The sequence below is a fragment of the Peromyscus californicus genome, unplaced genomic scaffold, assembly GCF_007827085.1.
Source record: "Peromyscus californicus insignis strain IS unplaced genomic scaffold, ASM782708v3 Scaffold_2__1_contigs__length_46816999, whole genome shotgun sequence".
In the NCBI taxonomy this organism is placed as follows: domain Eukaryota; kingdom Metazoa; phylum Chordata; class Mammalia; order Rodentia; family Cricetidae; genus Peromyscus; species Peromyscus californicus.
The window spans coordinates 1,795,054-1,806,235 of record NW_026294540.1 but is presented as its reverse complement, the minus strand read 5'-3'; the positions used below and the strand labels follow the sequence as shown (position 1 = coordinate 1,806,235).

Genomic DNA, 11,182 nt, shown 5'->3' with positions numbered 1-11,182 from the left:
TGGAGGGGTAGCCAGAGGGGTAACCGGCAATGTGTGGATAATGAAGTGGTCAGGCAGATTATATGGTGGAGCCCGGTGAGTTTCTCACAGGCAGTTCCAGCGCTGTTTAAATGCTGGTGTTGCAATGTTGCAATGCCCACCAGGGCTCTGTGTACGGGCCCTGAACACAAGCTCCACATTCCAAGTCTCCTCTACCCCAGGCTGCTCGCTCTGGGGTGCATATGGTGCCCTAGGAAATGTTGCTGCTCACTCCCCCCCCCCCCCCCCCCCCCCCGCCAGCTCCATGCAGAGCTGGCGCCCTGTGAACACATTCTGGACACTGGACTCCCTGGAGATGAGATGCAACCAAAGAGAAGAGCCTGGAGACGTTTCCCAGCCTGGGAGGCACAGGTGTCCCACAACACAAGGCACTCCACAGCCTTCCCCGACCACTGTTGTGTGCTTTCTAAATAAACCCGAGACAGAGCCATGTGGGGTTACAAATCAGCCGGAAATCAAATGCTAACATGTAAATAAATTGCAAATCAGCTGAGAAATTGGTTTCATTTTGAGACGATAAAGCACATTTCTCCTGCACTGATTTGTAAGGTGCCCCTTAAGAATTGTAATATTCCTGTGTGGTAATGATAAACATTAGTGAGTTGCTTTAGAAATGAAAAACTAGACAGCCTCTGGGGATTTGAAAAACATATGCACTTCAAATTTGAAAATCCAATTTAACTGTCCATTATAAGGAGAATAAAAAGGTAAGGATAGGATAATTTCGCAGTTACACAGCGTTTGACTAAATCTGATTCTACGATGACAGACACACTTTAAAAGCTACAAGCCCGAATGCAAGCAGACAGCAGATCATTTATTTATGATTGTAATCTACCTGCCGTCTAACAAGTTAGCGACGGGGCCGATGGCTCCCCGACTCTGGGCACATGTGCACGCTTGTCAGCCGACACGCTCAAAAACACTCCTCTTGGAATTTCTGGGGAAAATAAATAAAGGAAAGAGAAGACAAAAGAGATTTACCCAATGGCAGCTGTGGAGTTTACAAAGTTTGGAAGAAGCAACTCTCTCTCTTCCTCCGCCTGAGTTTTCCTTAAGTGACGTTGGAAGACACTTGCGTATGAGAGCATGTGTGCACATCCATGTTTGCACTTCAGTGTGGTGCTCAGTACACGTGTGTGTGTGTGTGTGTGTGTGTGTGTGTGTGTGTGTGTGTGTGTGTGTGTGAAAGGTCTGTCTGCTGCTGGAAGCATGCACAAGGCCAGACCTTAGGCTGCAGGGTTGGTTTTCTCCACACGGAGTCTCCATTCTGCCAGCATGACTGCCATGGTGTGTCTGATCCCCGGCACCCTGGGACCTCAAATTCAAAGTGTGTCTCCTCAAAATCTGATGGGGTATCCCCAGAAACAGGCTTGGGGGTGCTAGAAGGAAAGGTCAGAGGTTGTTCAGACCAGGCACGTTGCAGGATCCTCACAGGAGGAGTGAGCAGATCTAGGCTTCTTCATTCAGTGCATAAGTTATCAATTGTCCACAGGAGAGAATCCCTGCAATGTAGCTGAGGAAGCCGGGGAGGCTGGGGGAGGCTGGGGGAGGCTATGGGAGGCTGGGGGAGACTGTGGGAGGCTGGGGGAGACTGGGGGAGGCTGGGGGAGGCTGGGGGAGACTGTGGGAGGCTGGGGGAGACTGGGGGAGACTGGGGGAGGCTGTGGGAGGCTGTGGGAGGCTATGGGAGGCTGGGGGAGACTGTGGGAGGCTGGGGGAGACTGGGGAAGACTGGGGGAGGCTGTGGGAGGCTATGGGAGGCTGGGGGAGACTGTGGGAGGCTGGGGGAGGTTATGGGAGGCTGTGGGAGGCTATGGGAGACTGGGGGAGGTTATGGGAGGCTGTGGGAGGCAATGGGAGACTGGGGAGGTTATGGGAGGCTGTGGGAGGCTATGGAAGGCTGTGGGAGGCTGTGGGAGGCAATGGAAGGCTGGGGAGGCTATGGGAGTCTATGGGAGACTGGGGGAGGTTATGGGAGGCTGTGGGAGGCTATGGGAGACTGGGGGAGGTTATGGGAGGCTGTGGGAGGCAATGGGAGACTGGGGAGGTTATGGGAGGCTGTGGGAGGCTATGGAAGGCTGTGGGAGGCTGTGGGAGGCAATGGAAGGCTGGGGAGGCTGGGAGGCTGGGGGAGGCTGGGGGAGGCTGGGGGAGACTGTGAGAGGCTGGAGGAGTCTATGGGAGGGCGGGCCTTTGAAACTCTGAAACTCGTTGAAGTTTCTTAGAAAAATGGATGAACCAGGTAACTTCGTTACCATATCTTTAAAAACTGGCTAATAAATAAGTCTCAGCTGGGACAAGTAAGTCTCAGTCACACATAATCACAAACCTAAGAAATGGCGGAGCCTGGACCCTGTAAGCCTGGCACCTGCCCTGTCTGTAGCTATGTGCATGTGTGTTCATTTGATCAAAGCAGTGTTTGTTGAGCATGTAGGATGTACCATTTGCTGTTGGAGGCGGGAGAAAGGGAGTCTGAGGTCAGTCACTGAAGGCCCGCCTCTGTGGACAGAGACAGAAAATAAGAAGAGGGGGAAAGATGGGGCGAGTTTGTGCTGGGGAAAGAGAAAGATACCGGAGGAAGGGTTGACTACAGCGTGAGGAAGGGTCTCTAGGGAGTTGGCCATACTCGGGGGACCTCGGAGACAGGTTTCTGTGGAAGGAAGGGCATTGCAGAGAGAGAGGAAACAGCAGTGTGAGAGTCCTGGGGTAGAAATGAAATGTGACTCAACCGACAGAAGAGCCCAGCACAAGCTGCAGGGTGGACTGGAACAGGCAGGGTGAGACACTGAGCTGGGGTGGCCTTTGTCCCCAGCCAACAGGGCCCTGGGTAGGTGTCAAGCCAACACTCAGGAACTCACTCATAATCCTTACACTCTCAACAACAGGGTGGACACCGGGCGAGCAGGGCAAGGAATGTCTTGTCTTTGCAGGCAGTTAGGGAGGGAGGGCCAAGCAGCTCCAGTGGGTGAGTCAGGTCTGGGGTAGCCGCCGCTAATCAAAACTACACACAGAAACACCCCCTGTGACACTGAGTGCAAAGAGAGAAAAGACTTTCGAAGTCTCTGAGGCCCAGGTCACTTGGAACTGGTGAGTATTCATACTTTCGTTAAATAAGGAAGGAAGAAGAGGGTATGATTGAACTTCCTGGAGGGGAGACCCTGGGCTGGGGGCTTCGGTGTAGGCACCCACAGTTTTGTTACCCCACGTGTGCAGAGCCTTGAGAACGGCTATCCCCAGGTTGCAGGGAGGCATCCTGCCTGCCCAGGTCCTGGCCACTCCTCTTTCCATGGCTCATGTCCCTATGTTTCTGACACAGTCAAAGACTCGGGGCTATAAATATATGTACAGTTGCAGAGAGCACCTAGCAGCCCGTGAACACAATTCCTGTACCCGGGTTCTTGTAAATCTCTACTAGTGACCCATTCGGATCTATGAGATCTGGTGCCGGCTTGAGCCATACATACTCCATCAGCGCTTGTCACCCAAGAGTTTGCGCGAGATTTGATCAGACTTGCACAAAGCCAGGCAGAGCCTGTGTGGAACTGTCAGATGAAATAATTTATCGGTGATGACTGTGTGAATTCGTAAATATTTATGAATTCACAAGTTATAAGTGTGCAGCTTGCAGGAGGGAGCGATCCCAGCTCACCAAGTCGCAGATTACAATGAATATTCACAGAAACCCCAATCTGCCAATATTAGCTCTTTGTGCTTACGGTAAAGCTTTGCCTCGGATTGTAACCCTTTCTGGGGTGGAGTGTTGGAGGGGAAAGCCGTGGAGCAAAAGAAATGATTCCCCCCACAATAAAAAATAAAAACAGGAAATGCTGCACCCATGCACAGAGCCCCGGTGGGTCTCCGGTGTTGCTGGCTGAGTCGGGTTTTAACCGAGTGGGATCGAGGCAGCTCAGATGGCAGAGGCTCAAAATGCCGATTGTTTTCGTTCTTCCCAAGTGACCTGATTGTTGGAAGACCTTGGGCCAGACTCTCAAGCCCTCTTGGGTCCTACCAACAGCAGCCTTGCCCAAATTTGGTCATGGGCTAAATTTACCTCCCTAATGACACGTCCTGTTCTTTATGGTTGCTGGGAAGGCGCAAGGCTGAGCCCACTGTCTTTGTTGAAAATATCAGAAGGCATTTTGGCAGTATGAACCCAAGAGGATCACTAGGGGTGGGGAGTTGGGAGCAAGATGAGAGGGCCACAGGAGCAGCGCCGTGTTCCTCCCGAGAGGCTGTGGCAGGGCACTACGTGTCCCCCACAGGACACTATTTGTGAGTGACCCTGACCAAAGATGAGCATTCTGTGGCTCAGCTTATGCTTCTGTAAAATGGGGTGAAGGCAGAGCCTTTTTAAAAGGGTTTCTCAATCCAGGATGGTGAGAACTAGTGTATGGAATCATCTGGAAGTAGAGGACAATGAATGTTCTACCACTGTTGGCTGAATCACAGAGCAGAGCTGAAATCCATCCAGGCCCGGGAGGATTCAGCAGAACCAGGAGGATGAGGACCAGGTGTCCAAGCACAGTGAGCCCAGAGGAGGGTTCAGAGGGAAGTATTGGAGACAATGACTTAGAGGATCCGTGAGCTCCTAAGTCCACCAGCAGCCGAGGGACAAGAGCAGCACAGGCCACACTTTCTGTTCCAGCTCCCAGAGCTGTAAGTGAAGCTGCCTGTGGGCTGTCACATCAGGGCCCCAGCCTGTATCTGTCCTCTGGTTTGCGTAAGACGAGGTCTCTAGCTCATGATGGTCTTGAACTCATATGCAGCGGAGGATGGCCTTGAACTCCTGCCTTCACGATCCGATGGTTAGTATTACGTATGTTCACTACTGCACAGTCTCTATGGGGCCAGGACTGAAACTGGGGACTTCCTGTTGCTGTGCAAGCACGCTACCCATTGAGCTATATCCCCAGCCTGGAGACCTGCCTCTGTCCTCAGCTCAGTCTCTACGCCAGGAATCGTGCTGCCTGGGAGATGAAGGCTCTGGAGTCCAGGATGCCACCTTCTTCCAGGAGGACGGGGGCTTTGGAGAGACCCTGTCCCGGCTACTTGCTATGCTTTAAATGACCTCAAACATCTACCTAAAATTTCAACTCTACTATGTCATCATTACACAGGTATGTTTGTCTCACTTAGCAGACGAGCAACAAGGCACACAGATTTGCGGTTAGGTTGAAGAGAATCCTCTTTGAGATTGTCAGGGGTGCACACCCTACGCAACATCCTTTCCAAGCGGCCGGCCTTCTAACTGTGGAAGTGAATGCGTTTGGGACCAGGTAGTTCTCCCAACAGCTGAGAAACATCTTTCCATTGTATCAGTTGGTTCAGGCAGCTGAAGTTCAGAGACATGAAGTGGTCCATGGACACAGACCTGGAGGGGAGGGGAGACTGTGTAACTGAGCTGCTGGGCCTGGTTGGTCCTCAGGTTCTAGGGGGATGGTGCCACCCACTGTCCTGCCCACATCCTACACATAGCCTGGCATCCAGTGTGCCCTTCACAAATATTTATCAAATGATTTTTTTTAAGTATCATCCTTGAAAAAAAATTTATAAGATATGTCAGGGGGCAACTATTCATATACTCAAGATGTCTTTATTTTACAGAAAAGCTTTATATCAGGGCTCCTTTAAATAGAACCCCCTCCCCCAGTGCATTTAAAAATATAGGTCCGTTTATAGCTCGGAACCACACGTCTTCCCGCCGTCCTCACTTGAATAAAGGGAGCGGGGGCTTGCTCCTCATTCCCTCTTCGTCTTCCCCCAGCAGCACCTGAGCACCTGCTGGATACTGGTTACTCCTCCGTGAGGAGCTGGAGTTCAGAAGTCAGCATCAGAGCAGCAGCGTTCCAGAAGCACCCAGCCTCATATAAGGAGGAGAAACAGTGCCCCAGCTTCCCAGCTTGGACTAGGCTGACACTTTAAGACAACAAAGAGAAGGGTCCACCACCTTCACTCCACGTCTGCTAAGTAGCAAGACTTCCTTTAAAGGAGGGCAATGCAGGCCGGGCTTTGTGAGATGAATAAGAGTTCAGTGTTAGCCATCCCCTGAGTATCAAGTAGCCTTCTTAAAACTAGGTTGATCTGTATGCATGGACAGGTTTCAAGGTCACCGCGCTCCTGAAGCTGTGATTACAGACAATCACGGCTCTGCTTTTTATGCACATGTATGTTAGTCACCTTTCTGTTGCTGTGATAAAATGCCACGACCAAGGCCACTTACAGAAGGAAGAAGGGTTTATTTGGGCTTACAGTTCCAGAGAGATTAGAGTCCATCCCCATCATGGTAGGCAGGTGTAGCGGCAGGCTGGCGTGGCGGCCAGAGCTCAAATCCTGAACTGCAAGCAGGAAGCAGAGAGAAGCAACTGGGAATGGTGTGGGCATGTGGAACCTCAAAGCCCACCCTCGGTGACACACTTCCTCCAGTGAGGCCACAACTCTTAATCCTTCTAATCCTTTCAAACAGTGCCACTCCCTGGTGACTAAGCATTCAAGTATATGAGCTTATGGGGGACATTCTCACTCAAACCACCCAACAGGCCCCACCCGGAGCCTTACCCCACACTTTCACGCTGTCTTGGTTGGTGCTCAAAACAGTACTGTGGGGTGAGGATGGACGGATGCGTCTATGCTTTAGGAAAGCGAGGCGTGTATGCTGGAAAAACCATAAGCTGCAGAGGCTTTGCCCAAAATGCTGAGATGAACCGTTGAGCCCAGGTCCTTCCAGCTCCTGCTTTGGAACTATTCCTTAAAAGAAATCAGCAGCCTTTGTATCTCAGTCTGCACGCAGCTCCTGAAGCAACATGACCCGGTCCCAGAGACCATTCACCCTGGCTGCTGTACCTGTCACAGACAGTTTTCGCCAGGCCTGCCAATCCCTGGTCCTGCATCGGTTTTATCGAACAAGCCCCGCCCCCACTCCTGCGTTAAATGACCAGACTGGTCCCCCCCACCACTGCTCCTCTCACAAAGCTGCAGGTGACATCTTCTCACTACAGCATTGTTGGTTTGCTCCGTTCGGTTCCCCACCGAGAACCATCCCTGGGCCATAGGCCAGGCACCAGGTGAAGCTGAAGAGGAGACAGACCACTGTTTTACATGGGGACACAGCTCAGCTATGTTTGTCCGGCATACACAAAGCCCTGAGTTTGAATCAGCATAGACTAGGGCCGGTGGCCTAGCACTTGAGATGTAGAAGCAGAAGTTCAAGGCTATCTTCATTGCACTGGGAGTTTAAGGCTAGCCTGGGCTACATGAGACTTTGTCAAAAACAAACCAACCAATAAATAGCAGCAGAAAAAGAAAGAAAAGAAAAAAGCCAGAACTCAAAACAAATCTCAGCTGGTCTCCTCCTTGCCCTGTCAAGCTCTCTTTCCTTCAGAGTCCACACGTGGGTCCTTTGACCACCTGAGGAAGCCCAGGTATCCTTGTCCAGTCTCCCGAGGGGAGGCTGCTGGCTGTGGGGCTGAGACCCACAGAGTTGCTGTAGTTTGAGGCAGGCCCAGGCCACAGCTACCTTCCATTCTTAACTGGAGGTAGAGCTGAGGCCCACAGACAGAAGTGAGCATGGGGGAGTGACCATCTCTGAAAGTCGGGTGTCCACGGGAGCATGCGAGAGAAGTGAGGGGATTTCACAGGCTGCCCACAAGACAGGGAGCCTCGGCTGTGAGCCGCAGCCTGTCCCACACCTATGAGAACCATGTGAAGCATTGAGGAGGTCTGTCCCAGGGAGAAGTGCAGGAGACGGGACTGTGGGTCATCACAGGGTAGGGAGACAGGTTCTGCCGTGAGGCGGAGCCCCTTCCTCTTGAGGTCTGAGAGCATCCCTTCTCCAGTGGTCTCAAGCCTTGCAGGCTGCCAACCCAAACGCCTATGTATGCCGTGAGGAGCAGTCCCCACAGCTGGTATAAGACCTCCAAGACTGCCACCCCTTTCCCACGGCCCACAGCCTAGGACAAGGCCACGCTCTGAAGGCTCTGACAAGTCCTGTGGTCACGAGCTTTGCAGATCCGTTCCCGGAGTGGAGGAGGCAGCAGGAACATCATCATTGCCCAGGGACTGTCCCAGACCTGCCCTGAGGTGCCCCTCCCCTCCCTTCCCACGCACACCCTGCTTTTTACCTCCACGGCTCTCTGCTTGCTGCATCAGTGTGGTACAGTGTACATTTCTTACAGGTTTTGTTGCCTCTCTCTCCCTCAGAAGAGCAGCCAAGACTGCAGGTGGGAGGCTGTTTTACTGACTGCAGGACTTCTGGGTGCTTAAGAAGGAGGAAGTAGGAAAAAAAAAAGAGGAAAGAAGGAAGGGGAGGGGCAGACAAAGGAACCATCTTCCCATAGATGATGGGCAGGTGGGGGGAAGGAGGAAGGAGCATCAGGAAGGAAACAGGAAGCAAGGGAGAGAAGGAGGCAATGGAAGGGGATGGAACAGGACAGACCGATATACGGAAACATGTTGGTTTCATTTTAGCACAAGAAAACCAGGGTGGTGGCTCATGTGAGGATGCTCGCATGCCTGCCGGTGGACATCAAGGAGATAAGGATGAGAAACTGCTCAGCACTGGTTTGGAGAAACCGAGGACTGACTGTCTCCGACCCCTGCCAGAGAGCCGCATGTTTGGGCCATGACGATACAGGACCCCACGGACAGGACAAAGGAACGCGGAGGTGTTGTGACCTCCCTCTGTGAGCCTTGCCGTGGTCTCCATCGGCTTCCACCATCTCTGCGTTGTGGGTGAGGAACCCTGGCTCGGAGAGGAAGGATGTTTTCACACCTCCTGACGCATTTTCCCCATCCTGCCCTGGAACCCTGAACAGGGCTTGTCCACCAAAGCCAGCTCTTGATCGGGAGAGTGACCTCCACAGTGGGTTCTGAACTCATCTGAGAGGAATGAGGGGTCTGGACCCTCAACCAGGAAGCCGTAAGGCAGGCAGAGGGGGAGACCGGGTGACTAGTGAGGTCACTGGGACCCCATAGACAGTGCCCCCCGCCGCCCCGAGTCCTTGGATCCAGTCCCTTTCCTGCCTTGGTGGCAATGGCTCCAAACACTTCTGTCACCTTGACAATAGTCACTTTACAGGGCCACCTCCCACAAAATCATACAGACGTATGTACCCCTCTCCTCCCCTCAGAAGGAGATGAAGGGTTTTCCAGGAAGAACTTTACATGTCTGGCTGTCTTTCCTTCCTGGTGTCCCAAATGCTCTCCTCTACTCCTCAGCTCCTCCCCTACCCGAGACATGACTCCTGGCCTAAGCAGAGATTCCGTTCCTTCTGAGAAATATTACCTCCAAATTTGGAACTAGTGGGTGGCAAGGCCCAGGAAATTTCACCCTGGGACTGGAAAACTGGCCCCTGGCTGATAGAGAAGGGCCAGGGGGACCCAGAAGGTTCTGCAGGACGAGGCAGGGGGCCAGGAGGGGAAGGGGAGGCCTGGTGCCCCATCCCCCACCCCCCACCCTCCCGTCTGCGATCTGTGGGGTCGTCTTCACTTCATCAGACACTGGAGCTGACAAGTGTGGGAAATGGAAGTGGGAGATTGATCAAACAGTGCCTTTAAAGAGCCCTAAGAAGAGGACCTGGTGTGGGCGAGGAGGGGGAGAGGGAGGAACAGAAGGGGAGGAGGGAGAGAGAGCCAGGCCCAGGCTGGGGGTACAGAGTCACAGCCAGCCAGCCAGCTAGGAGGGAGGGTGTGGGGGCTGTGGTCCCCCAAGTCCCCTGGAATGAGGGAGGGTTTATCTCACCGGGAACAGCAGCTCAGCCACTGATCTAATCAAATTATTCAGCATTAAAAACTGCCGAGACATTCCAGGACTTCAGCTCCCGGAGCCCGGCTGGGATCAAATGCTAACCAACGTTGCTGCGATATTTATTCCCACTGTCAGCTGCTGGTTGCTTGTTTTTCGAGAGCTGCATACTAAACCAGAGGCCCTGGAGGGATGGGGTTGAGGGTGAGGGGCTGTCTGGAAGGAGCACAAGCAGGTAGGCAGGACAGATGCCTCCCCAGAACCCGGCACAGGGTCCCTAACAGCCCGTCAAAATGTCCCAATCTGTCTCCAATCACTCCCTAAATTGTCCCCAGGCCACTGCCCTCCATTCCCGTTTCAAACCCTTTTCAGGACAGTGCGCTGAGGTTTTGAGCTGAGACCTTTCCTTGGAAGTCAGCCCGAGTGACCCCAGGTGGGGGGCTCGCCCTGTCTGAGCTCCTGTTCCATCCCCGTCACATGGGGTCCACTTGCTGTGGGTTTGAGGAGAGGAAGAAAATTATGGGCGTGGCTTGCGGGGCCTGCTGCAGAGACGCTGAGAGCAGCCCTGGCTGTGTGACTTTGCCAAAGGTACCTACCCTCTCTGTGCCCCAGGTTCTACCTCCATAAAAGCGGACACGGCGATAAGCGTCAACCCCATGGAGTGACCATCTCACGGTTAAAGAAAATCATTGTACAAAAGGACCACAGTGAGACCCCGGTCTGTATCAGGAACAGTCCGTGTGTAACAGGGAGGAGGGGGTCGGATGAAACAAGGAGCCGGTGACTGATGACAGCCAGGCGGAAGATGAACCCGAGTGCGTCCTGTCAGTGGGTGACAGGGTGCTGGGGTCCCCACGAGGGGTCTCTGTAGCCACGCACAGAGCGGAGCATCCTGAAAAGTTCAAGTTCGGAGGTCATTCTTGCCCTGCAGGACGGCAGCAGCCAAGCAGGGGGACTGTGAGCCTTGGGGATGCGTGTCCCTGCCAACTCCCCGAAGGTCACGGCACCCAGGGAAGACTAATTAATTTCCTTTGTTTTTCAGAGTTTCATTTTTTAAATTACAGACTCCCACCTCTCTAATAAATACTCAACAATTAAAGCGTTTTTTTTCCCCCCACAAAGTGTGACTTCAACATTTCAATGTGTCCCCCCCCCTTCCCGTCACCTTCACTGCCATAAACAGATTCGGGGAAAACTGCTTTTGACGCCCCAGCTGCCATTAGCCACTTAAAATCCCGTAATTATCATCCTATCATAGGCCCGTTAACGAGCAGTAAAAATAAGGCCATTGAATATGGTAATTTATTCGTAAATTAGCCTAATGAGAATGGGTTTCAGACTGTTTACGCGCTGCGGCCTGCACAGGGCAGAGGCAGCGACAGGAGAGGTGCCTGCCTGAGC

General features: G+C 52.9%; 1 long non-coding RNA gene across 1 annotated transcript; it reads right to left on the bottom strand.

Annotated features, from left to right (window-relative positions):
• Positions 1-5,658: 5,658 nt before the first annotated feature.
• On the bottom strand, positions 5,659-9,406 carry LOC128120581 (uncharacterized). Its single transcript, XR_008221899.1, has 3 exons — positions 8,160-9,406; positions 6,598-6,786; positions 5,659-6,377 (listed from the first exon to the last, which is right to left on the bottom strand). It is a non-coding gene; the product is annotated as an uncharacterized LOC128120581 (long non-coding RNA).
• Between the last annotated feature and the right edge of the window lie 1,776 nt (positions 9,407-11,182).